Source organism: Rhinolophus hipposideros (genome assembly GCF_964194185.1).
Source record: "Rhinolophus hipposideros genome assembly, chromosome: 5".
Taxonomy (NCBI): domain Eukaryota; kingdom Metazoa; phylum Chordata; class Mammalia; order Chiroptera; family Rhinolophidae; genus Rhinolophus; species Rhinolophus hipposideros.
The window spans coordinates 42036469-42046943 of NC_138051.1; positions in this window are offsets into that span (position 1 = coordinate 42036469).

Sequence of the window (10475 nt, forward strand, 5' to 3'; positions counted from 1 at the left end):
GAAGTGTATATGGTGGTGGGGCGGGGGCAGGGGGAGCAGTCTTGTAAGACTGAGCCCTTAATCTGTGGAAAGTGATACTATCTCTAGGTAGGTAGTGTTAGAATTGAGTCGAATTCTTGTACACCCTGTTGGTGTTGGACGATTGTTTGTTGGTGTAGAGCAACTCCCCCCGACTCGCACCATGGTAGAATTGGGTCTGGAAACCCAATTCAGTAGTTTTTTCAAGTGTACCTGGAATGTTCACCAAGATAGGCATATGTTGGCTATAAAACAAATATTATATTTCAAAGACTGACATCATAGCACAACGGTTATTTGACCATAATAAAATCAAATTATAAATCACTAAATATTTGAAAATTAAACAGCACACTTTAACTAATGAGTTAAAGAAGGAATTGTAGAAAAAATATAAAGTATTCTGTACTAAATTATAATAAACAAAATATATCAAAATATGTTTGATGAAGCTTGAAGAGTATTTAGAATGACTTTTTTGTTGTATTTTGCTTTAAATACTTACATTGGAAAGATTTAAAGCCTTAAGGTAAATTGTCAAAGTTGCCACTTTATGAAGGCAAGCCAATTGAATTTTAAATAAGTAGAAGAAAAAAGGAAGAGAACAGATATCAAAAATAGAAAACAAAAATAGAGAAAATTAACCAAAGAACTAGTTCTTTGAATGTATAATTAAAATTTATAAACACCTGGCAAAATTGATCACATAATCAAAAGAAAAAACCTAAATTACCTACTCAGAAATAAAAGAGGGAATATCGGTGCATATATTAAGAAATTTAAGGGATAATAAGGAAATATTATAAACTATATTATGCCAATAAATTTGTCAACTTATGTGATGGACAAGTTCTTTATAAAATGCAATTCTCTAGAAAAAGGACACAAGATCAAATACCATGTTTTCCCAAAAATAAGACCGGGTCTTATATTAAGGTTTGCTCCAAAAGACGTCTTAGGGCTTGTGTTTGGGGGATGTCATCCTGAAAAATCAAGCTAGGGCTTATTTACCGCTAAGGTCTTATTTTCAGGGAAACACGGTATAATACTGAGTAGACTTATATCTATCAAAGAAAATATATTTGCTATTTAAAAAATATCCCCTAAAGAAAACTCCAGGCTTAGATAATTTCATTACTGAACTCCAGCAATGATTTAATGAAAAATAAGACCAATATTAAACAAATTATTTCAGATAACAGAAGAACATAACATATTTCCAAACTCATTTGACAAGGCCAAGACAATCCTGACATGAAAATCTTGCAAAGACATTACAAGAAAATTATAGAGCAACAGCCTTCATAAGCACAGTGCAAAAATCCTTAACAAAACATTAACAAATCAAATGCAATAAAGTCTAAAAAATGATAATTCATTGAAGCTGTCTTATTCAGGGTTCTCCGAGAAATAGAACCAATAGAAGATACACACACACACACACACACACACACAAACTTTATATATTATATATATAATACCAGGGGTGCGAAAAATGTATATATATGGCTTGTATTCATCTTTTGTTATTGGTATATATTGCTTATTACAATTTTAATAAGGTTTTTCCTGTCTTAAAATGTATATGCATTTTTGGGGGCACCCTCTGTATATATGTATTACATATATATTATTACTTATATATTTATTACATATATATATGTAACATGGAATTGACTCAGGCTATTATGGAGGCTGGCATATCCTGACACCTTCAGGGTCAATTGTCAAGCTGGAAAATCAGGAGAGCTAATGGTTTAGTTCCAGTCTAAGTCAAAGGCCTGAAAACAAGGAGAGTAGATGAAGTAGTTCCTTTTTAAAGGGCAGCAGGTTCAAGACACAAGCAAAGCTGGTGTTTCAGTAAAAGTGCAAACACAAAACTATAGCTACTGTCTCAGTGTAAAGGCAGTCAGGCAGGAAGAATTCTCTTAGGGGAGAGTCAGCCTTTTATGTTCTATTCAATCCTTCAGCTGATTGGATGAGGCCCACTTACATTAGCAATCCTCTTTACTCATTCTACAGATTTCAATACTAACCTCATCCAAAAACACTCTCAAAGAAACATCCAAGATACTGTTTGACCAAGTATCTAGGTACTCTATGGCCCAGTCAAGTTGGCCATAAAATTAATCATCACAAATCCACCCCTTGCCAATTTGGCAGCCTTATGCATCCTCTTGAGCCATATTAAATCTCCAAATATACACAATACCAAGGTCATAATTCTGCCTAACATGATACCACTACCCTGAATATAACTGAAAAATGCATTAACCCTTTCCCCACTTGGGGGCAGCCCCAGCAAATTGTGCAGAATCGTCTGTAAACCAGGCCCAAGTCTTCCCTGCCTCTGTTAGTTGATCAGAGGGAATGCTCCATGAGCCATGGGTATCGACAAAGAGAAAATAATGTAGTAGGAGTGGAGGCTATGGGCATTTGGCCACTTGTTTGTATAACTTACTTGTGCTTTCAGGGCCTACTTGGGCTTGATGATGTAAATACTACTTCCATTTGATGATGGAGAATACTGCTTGATGATGGAATACTGCTGTGCACTGAGTTTATGACTTGGTGAGTCAAACAATGCCCAGTTCATGGTGTGCAGCTTAGGTTCAATGATAATTGGGTGGCCAATGTTTAAGAGTTAAATCTCTACTAAGGCCTAGTGGCAAGCCAAGAGCTGTTTCTTAAAATGGAAGTATTTATCCACAGAGAATGGCTGGACTTTGCTCCAAAATCTTAGGAGCCTGCATTGCAATTCATCTATAGGGGCCTGCCAAAGAAGCCAAAGAGCATCTCTCTCTGCCACTGATACTTTAGGTCCCACCCAAGTGGCAGAGCAGCTTGCACAGCAGGCTGGACCTGTTGCAGAGCCTTTTCTTGATCTGGGCCCCACTCAAAAGTAGCAGTAACTCATTAAATGAACTGGGGTAACACTCAGATGAGGAATATGTTGCCTTCGAAATCCAAAAAAGCCTAATAGGCATTGTGCTTCTGGTTTTGTTTGGTTTTGTTTTGGTTTTTGGTTGTAGGACGAGCCAGATGCAACAAATTATCTTTCATTTTAGAGGGGATATCTTGACATGCCCCACACCAAGAAATTCACTGAGGTATATAAATAAGGCCCTTGAATTACTGTTGGTTTTATGTCCCACCCTCTGATATGAAAATATCTTACTAATAAGTCTAAGGTCATTGCTACATCTTGCTCACTAAGTCAAATCAACATAATATAATCACTGCAATGGACCAGTGTGGTATCTGTGGAAGGGAAAGGCAATCAATACCCTTGTGAACTGAATTATGATATAGAGCTAGAGACTTGTTATAGCCCTGAGGTAGGACAGTGAATGTGTTTGATGGATTTCCCATCTGAAAGCGAACTGCTTCTGGTGGGCCTTATTTATAGGTATGAGGGGGGAAAAGCATTTGCTAGATCATTAGTTGCATATCAGGTCCTAGGCAATGTGTTAATTTGTTCAAAAAATAAAACCACATCTGGTTTTATTGGAATCACCATCTGATTAAGCTTTTTGGAGAATGATTTACAGTTATTCTCCAGGTATTATAATTTACAGTTATTCTCCAAAATGCATCTGCACAGGCCAAACAGGCAAGTTGAATGAGGACATGGCTTGAATCACCCAGCATTCCTGTGTTAATGGTGTTACTAATCTCTGCAGCTCTTCTAGGAGTAAAGTACAGCTTTTGGTTTACTATTTTCCTAGTTAGAGGCAATTCTAATGGTTTCCAGTTGGTCTTTCCTACCATAATAGCCCTCATCCCACATGTTAGGGAACCAATGTGAGGATTTTGCCATTTTTTGAGTATCTATATTTTCCAGTTATGCATTTTGGAACTGGAAAAGTAACTGCAAGATGGGTTCAAGATCCCACTAGGCACACTGTGAAATGGACCTGAGCTGAAACTGCATTGATCACCTGACCTCCATAAGCTCTTGCCCTGACTAGTAGGCACAGTGATGATTTGGGTCTCTTGGAATTAATGTTAGTTCAGAGCCAGCATCCAACAGTCCCTGAAAGGTCTGAATAGTTCCTTTTCTTCATTGTACAGTTAGCCTGGTAAGAGATCATATGTCCCTTCGGGGAAGGCTGGGAAAAAGATTAACAGTATACATTTTTTTGACAGTGTACCTGAGTTCTTCCTTAAGGGACCTGGCCTCTCCTTCCTTCAAAGGGTGCTGGGTCTGTACAGTGGCTCAAGTCTGAGAATTGATTCAGGGACCATGGCTGTCTGTTTTTACGATTTAGATTAGATTTTTGTTCACCTGACTGAGAACTTTTCTATTATACAGTTCAACTAGGAATTTAGTAGGTTTCTTATCTATTTCACTTCTAGGAACACTACGATCAATTGGCCAACCCAATAAGTCTGCATGAGTCAGACTATTCTGATTGCTGCTTTGACTCCGCTGTCCATTATGGCAAGCATTTCCACCTTGCTACTCAAGGCTCCGATTATTCCCATTGTATTTAAGTTTCCCAATTCAGTAACTGACATTCCATCATAAGGTCTCTCCTACAGAGAAGAGTAATCAAAGAACTAACTATTCAAGGATGCTGGGACTCCTTTCATAAATTTATTCCTCATAGTTGTGCTGAAAGGTTTGTCTTTTATACCCTCCCAGGGTAGATGAGTAGGTCTTAAATAACAAATCCATTCTAACATTCCGATCTTCCCAAGCTTGTTGCATCCTCATCCCTACATCCAACTAAGACAGGTCTGGCATTTCTATGTATCAGCCAACCAACCAACCAACCAACCAAACAACCAACCAACCAAACAAACAACCAACCAACCAAACAAACAAACTGTTAGAGCCCCTTCTAACTCCCTGAAATGCAACCTTAGAGGCATAATCTCTGCTTAGTGAGATATCAATAAATTCCACCTGATCCAACTTTATGTTTCTTCTACCATTATCCCATACCCTCAGTATCCATTTTTATTACATATGTTCCCCAATTTGTGTCTGTTTAAATTGGAAAACTCAAGTATTTCTTTTGGAATATAGTATACTTCCTCACAGGTCACATTTTTTTACCTACTTTTGAAGGCCTGCTGGGACTAGAGTCTAGTTAGATCTAGAAGAAAGGAAAGATGGCAGAGGTGTATCCTGAGAAGATCAGCATTGTTTTGCATTCGCCACTGCCTCAGGGGAGGCCATTATTATTTCCTTAGGTAATGCAGAGTCAACCTGCTCAGATTAGATGATGGTGGGGACGTGGGGAGGGAGGCTTCCACTGAGGGTAGAGAGGCTGCTTCCACTGGCAAAGAAGATTCACCAGAATTTAGGGACTCAGTGTCTCCACCTTCATCAGGCTCTTCCCACACATCCCATTCCAACTTTCAGGATCCCACTCCTCCTCAACCAATGCCCTCATTTTGACAGTAAAGACCCTTACATTGTAATCCAGCCATGTTACAGAATGAGATTTTTGGGTTTGATTTTCAGCAATTTCAGCCCTCAGCTGCAGGAAATAAGGATTTTCTTCAGGGGACACATAGAAGCTTTCAGGTCATTTGTGCAGCACTTGAACTGGGAATTGAATTCCTGAGGTCATCCTTTTCTTTCTCCACTTTGTCCAACAACATTAAAAGCAACCTGACAATCTCATTATGTTTGTTAGTTTGGCCCAAATGTTTGAAAGTATCATATACAATTACCCAGATACTTGCTTCTTTTAAGACGGAGATTAGGAATATCTGATAATCGTATTTTGTGTATGTTTATTGCCAGATCACACCAAGGACTATCAGTGTTTTCTTCACTATTGGAAATAGAGTCATTAACGTCATTAATCTAGAGTCATTAAATAAAGTTACTAGTCTAATCAGAATAGAGAACTAATCCTAGAAACCCCAGAACCAATTTAGAAACCTCATCCTTAACATTCTATTCCTCTAGAGCTATTCTCTGTACCGAGATTTCACTAATGAATTCTATGCAACATTTAGTGAAAAATAATACCCATCTTAAATTATTTCAGATAATAGAGAAGAGGGAAATATTTCCAAACTATTTTGGTGAGTCCAGCAGAATCTTGATAGGAAAACCTTACAAAGACATTACAAAGCAATTATAGAACAATAACCCTCATAAATATACTGCAAAAAATCCTTAACACAATGTTAGCAAAGCAAGTACAACAGTTTCTAAAAATGATAATGCTCCATGGCCAAGTGGTATTTATCTGAGTAATTTAGGATTGTTCTAACATTTAAAAATCAATAAATGAAATCCCCTGTAGTGCCAAAGTAAAGGAGAAAAACCTTTGCTATGTTAAATATCATTACTTTAATATATAAAGGCAAAACATATGACCAAATATAAAACCCATTCATGGTATAGAAAAAGAAACTCTCACCAAGCCTGAAATAAAAGAGAACTTCCTCATTTTGATAAATGGTATCTATGAAAAATCTACAATTTACACCTAATATTTTCCCTAAGATTTGGATTTATACATGGCCAACTGCTCTTACCACTTCTGTTCAACATTTTATTGGAAGATGATGCCATTGTAATAAGTAAAGAAAAAAGAAATAAAGCGCATGTGGATTGGAATGGAATAAGTAAAATCATCCCTATTCAGAGACAGCATGATTGCTTTATGTAGGAAAAAAAAATCCAAAAGAATTAAAAACAATAAAAAGAGATTCTCAAACTAATAAGTGAGGTTCATAAAACATGAGGTTATAAGATCAATATACAAAAATCAATTATATGTCTATGAACTAGGAGCAAACAATTGGAAAATAAATTGATTCCTTTTTACAAATGTATAAATATATTCATTAAGTGCACAGGAACATATTTTTTTTTTGTCATGCAAAACCTCTACTTCTAAAACCACTGAACATTGCTGAAAGAAATGGAGAGACATATTCATAGTTTAGAAAACCCAATATGTTAAAGATGTCCATTTCTTAAAAATTAATCTATCGATGGCATATAATCTCAATCAGAATCCCAGCAGAAATTTTATAGAAATTGAAAAGCTTATACTAAAATATACATGAATATACAGAGGACCTAGAATTTTCAAAACAATCTTGGGGAAAAAAATAGCTGGAAGGCTTGTACTGCCTGACTTCAAGACTTTCCATAAGTTATATTAACCAAGACAGCACTGCACTGTCATAAACTGAGGTGAATTGATTGACGGAATAAAATAGGGTCCATGTAAACCCATATTAATATAGAAAACTGACTTTCGATAAAGGTGCCAAGTGAACTCAATGTGGAAAGGACAGTCTTCTGAACAAATGATACTGGGACAACTGACTATCCATACGGAAACAAAAAAATTCATTCCCCCTACCCTTCCTCACATCATACACAGAAATTAATTTGTGATGGATCAAAGACCTAAACATAAAAACTAAATCTATAAATCTTTTAGAAGACTACATACAATAATATTTTTATAATTATTAAAGATATGAGTAAGCAAGCCATAGTATGGGAGAAAAGTATTCAAAAATATGTAGTTACAAATCATATTTGACAGAGGATTTGTATCCAGAATATACCCAGAATTCCCATGATTCAATAATAAAAGTTAACCCAATAAAAATATGGGCAAAAGATGTGAACAGATTCATCACAAATTAAGTTACACAAATGGTTATTAAGTACATGAAAATGTACTTAGCATAATTAATCATCAGGGACATGGAAATTAAAATGACATATCATTAAATACCCAATAAAATAGCTAAAATGTAAAAACTAACAACATTGATATTGGAAGGATCCAGAGCAACTGGAACTCTCATGCATTGCTGGTAGAAATGTAAAATGGTATAACCACATTGAAAAATATTTTGGCACTTTCTTTTAAATTGCGTACTCTTTGACCCAGCATTTCTACTCAGTATTTATCTAAGAAAAATAAAAACAGTCCACACAAAGACTTGTACCAAAATGTTCATAACAGCTTTAAACTGAGTACTACTTAACAATAATAATAAATGGCACATCATTTCACCAAACAACATGAATAACTCTCCCAAATAATGTGCAAAATGAAAGAAGCCAGACACAAACAGTACATGTGGAATGATTCCATTTATGTTAAGTTTTAGAACAGGCGAAACTTCTAAAGTGAGAAGAAAATCAGAACTTTGTTTGCCTGGGTTGGGATTAGGGGAGTATGACTAGAATAGGACACAATAAAACTTTCTGGGGTGACAAGCATGCCCCATGTTATGATAGAGGTGTGGATTGTAGGTTCCTCAGTTGTATCCATTTTTCAGAATTGTACATCTAATATTTGTATATTTTGGTATGCGGATTTTACCTCAACAAAAAGAAATTAAAACACTACTACTACTAACTCTACTACTGCTGCTACTAGTCAAGTGGTAGATAGAAAACGGATTAAAGTATAGAGAAAATAAGAATGGCAAAATGTTGATAATTGTAGAAGTCAAATACTAGTAGGTCCATGGGGTTTCTGTATACTATTTTGTTTACTTTTTATAAGTTTTACATTTTCTAGAAAATGTAAAACATAATTTGATATGCAATACAAATAAGAACAACAATGCTTGGAAAATGGTGTTAGCCAGTAATCATTTCAGACTCAAATCCTTACTATATTTCATCTAAAAAAATCTAATTGCTCAAGTGTACAAATGAAAGATTTAAAAAATCAATTAGAAGAAATCAATAATAAAAAGACAATGCAGTTAAGTAGTAGCAAAAAATTTTAACAGATACTTCACTTAAATAAACAGCGGGCCAATATGAGCTTATGAAAGATGCTCGCCATCATTAATCATTAGGGAAATGCAAATTCAAATCACAGTGAGGAGTCACTACACGCCTGTTAAAATAGCTCAAATAAAAAAGACTGACAATACCACGTGTTGACAAGGATGTGGAATGACTTGTGGGATGCAATGTGAAACATACATTTTTCAAATTACCTAGCAATTTTGAAAACTCCTAGATAGTGACACAAGGAAAATAAAAACATATGCCCACACAAAGACTTGTAAAGGGATATTCATAGCACTTTTATTCGTAACAATAAAACACTTGAAACAACCCAAATGTTTATCAGCTAGAGAATGAATAAACAGATTTTGGAATATCCATACCATGGACTTCATTTCAGCAACAAAAAAGAAGAAACTACTGATTTGTACATCATGCTGAACCTCAATAGCAAAGCGTTAAGTAGAGGGAACCAGAAACAAAAATATTACACATTCCAGAATTCCATGTATATGAAATTCTATGAAAGGAAAAGAATAGAGTGAAGAAAAGCTACAAGGGTTGCCAGGGTTCAGCAGGGTTCAGCAGGTGGGAGGAGGGAATTGACTGCAAAGTGAGAACTTGTTGAGGTGAAGAACATATTTCCTATCATGATTGTAATAGTTATACCATAGCTGCATAGATTTGACGAAACTCATGAAATCAGATACTTTAAAAGGGTAGATTTTGAAATTAAAAAAATGTATTGAGAATTTGTTTTTACATATTCAGAATCTATCTTCTGTGAATTAATTTACTTCCTAATACATACTTATTTTTGTTTCTGACAAAACGACAATCATGATCACAGGAACTGCTATGGTACAAAATCCGTTAAACATGAAGATGTAGAATGGAAACCGGGCTTATACTTTGGCAGAGGCACTAAGATCTACTTTGACTCAGTCCTATGTCTTAGTCCTAATAGAAGGTCCTCCCACTGAAATTGCTAGTGGACTGACTGTGTGACTTTAAAGACACAGTTCCCGAATCAGTTCTAAGTAAAGGCCAACTTCTTGTATGATATTCGACTTGCCGACTGTACCTTATGGTCACAAAGTGCTTCTGCAAGAAGTTGTTTCAGAGTGTTATTTCAGTCTCTGTCTTCCTTCTGATCAGAGAAGGAGAAAGAGATCAGAAAATAACTTACCTATATTGAGAGACAAACAGAGGTAAAAAGGCAATCATTTACTAGTGGTGGTACAAACCTTACCCACAGATTCTGTTTTTTTCTCTCTTCCATTGTTTAAAGGATGAAAAAATTCAAAATACAGACCATGCTAAGAAAGTGCCAAAAAAATGGATACACATTTTAAGAAAGGAGAAAAACTGTATTACAATTGTAATACTCAATATATACCAATAACAAAAGATAAATACAAGTCATATGTGTACGTTATTGTTATTATTTTTTTGGCACCCCCGGTACGTCTTTGTAGCATCCCTGGAAATGCAGAATGTGAATAATCTTCCTGACATCTTTAAACTCCTTGTGGCCATTTGTGGTACCAGAGGCCACGGAATGCGAGGGGAAAATGGACATTCTTGGTTTTTTCGTTCAGCCTCACTTAGGGAAAGCTGGCAGTTCTAAGCTGCTGACAGTTTTCTGACAGTGTTTACAGTCAGTGAGAGTAGTTTGGCAGCAGCACGGGAAAGATCTGACCGAGAG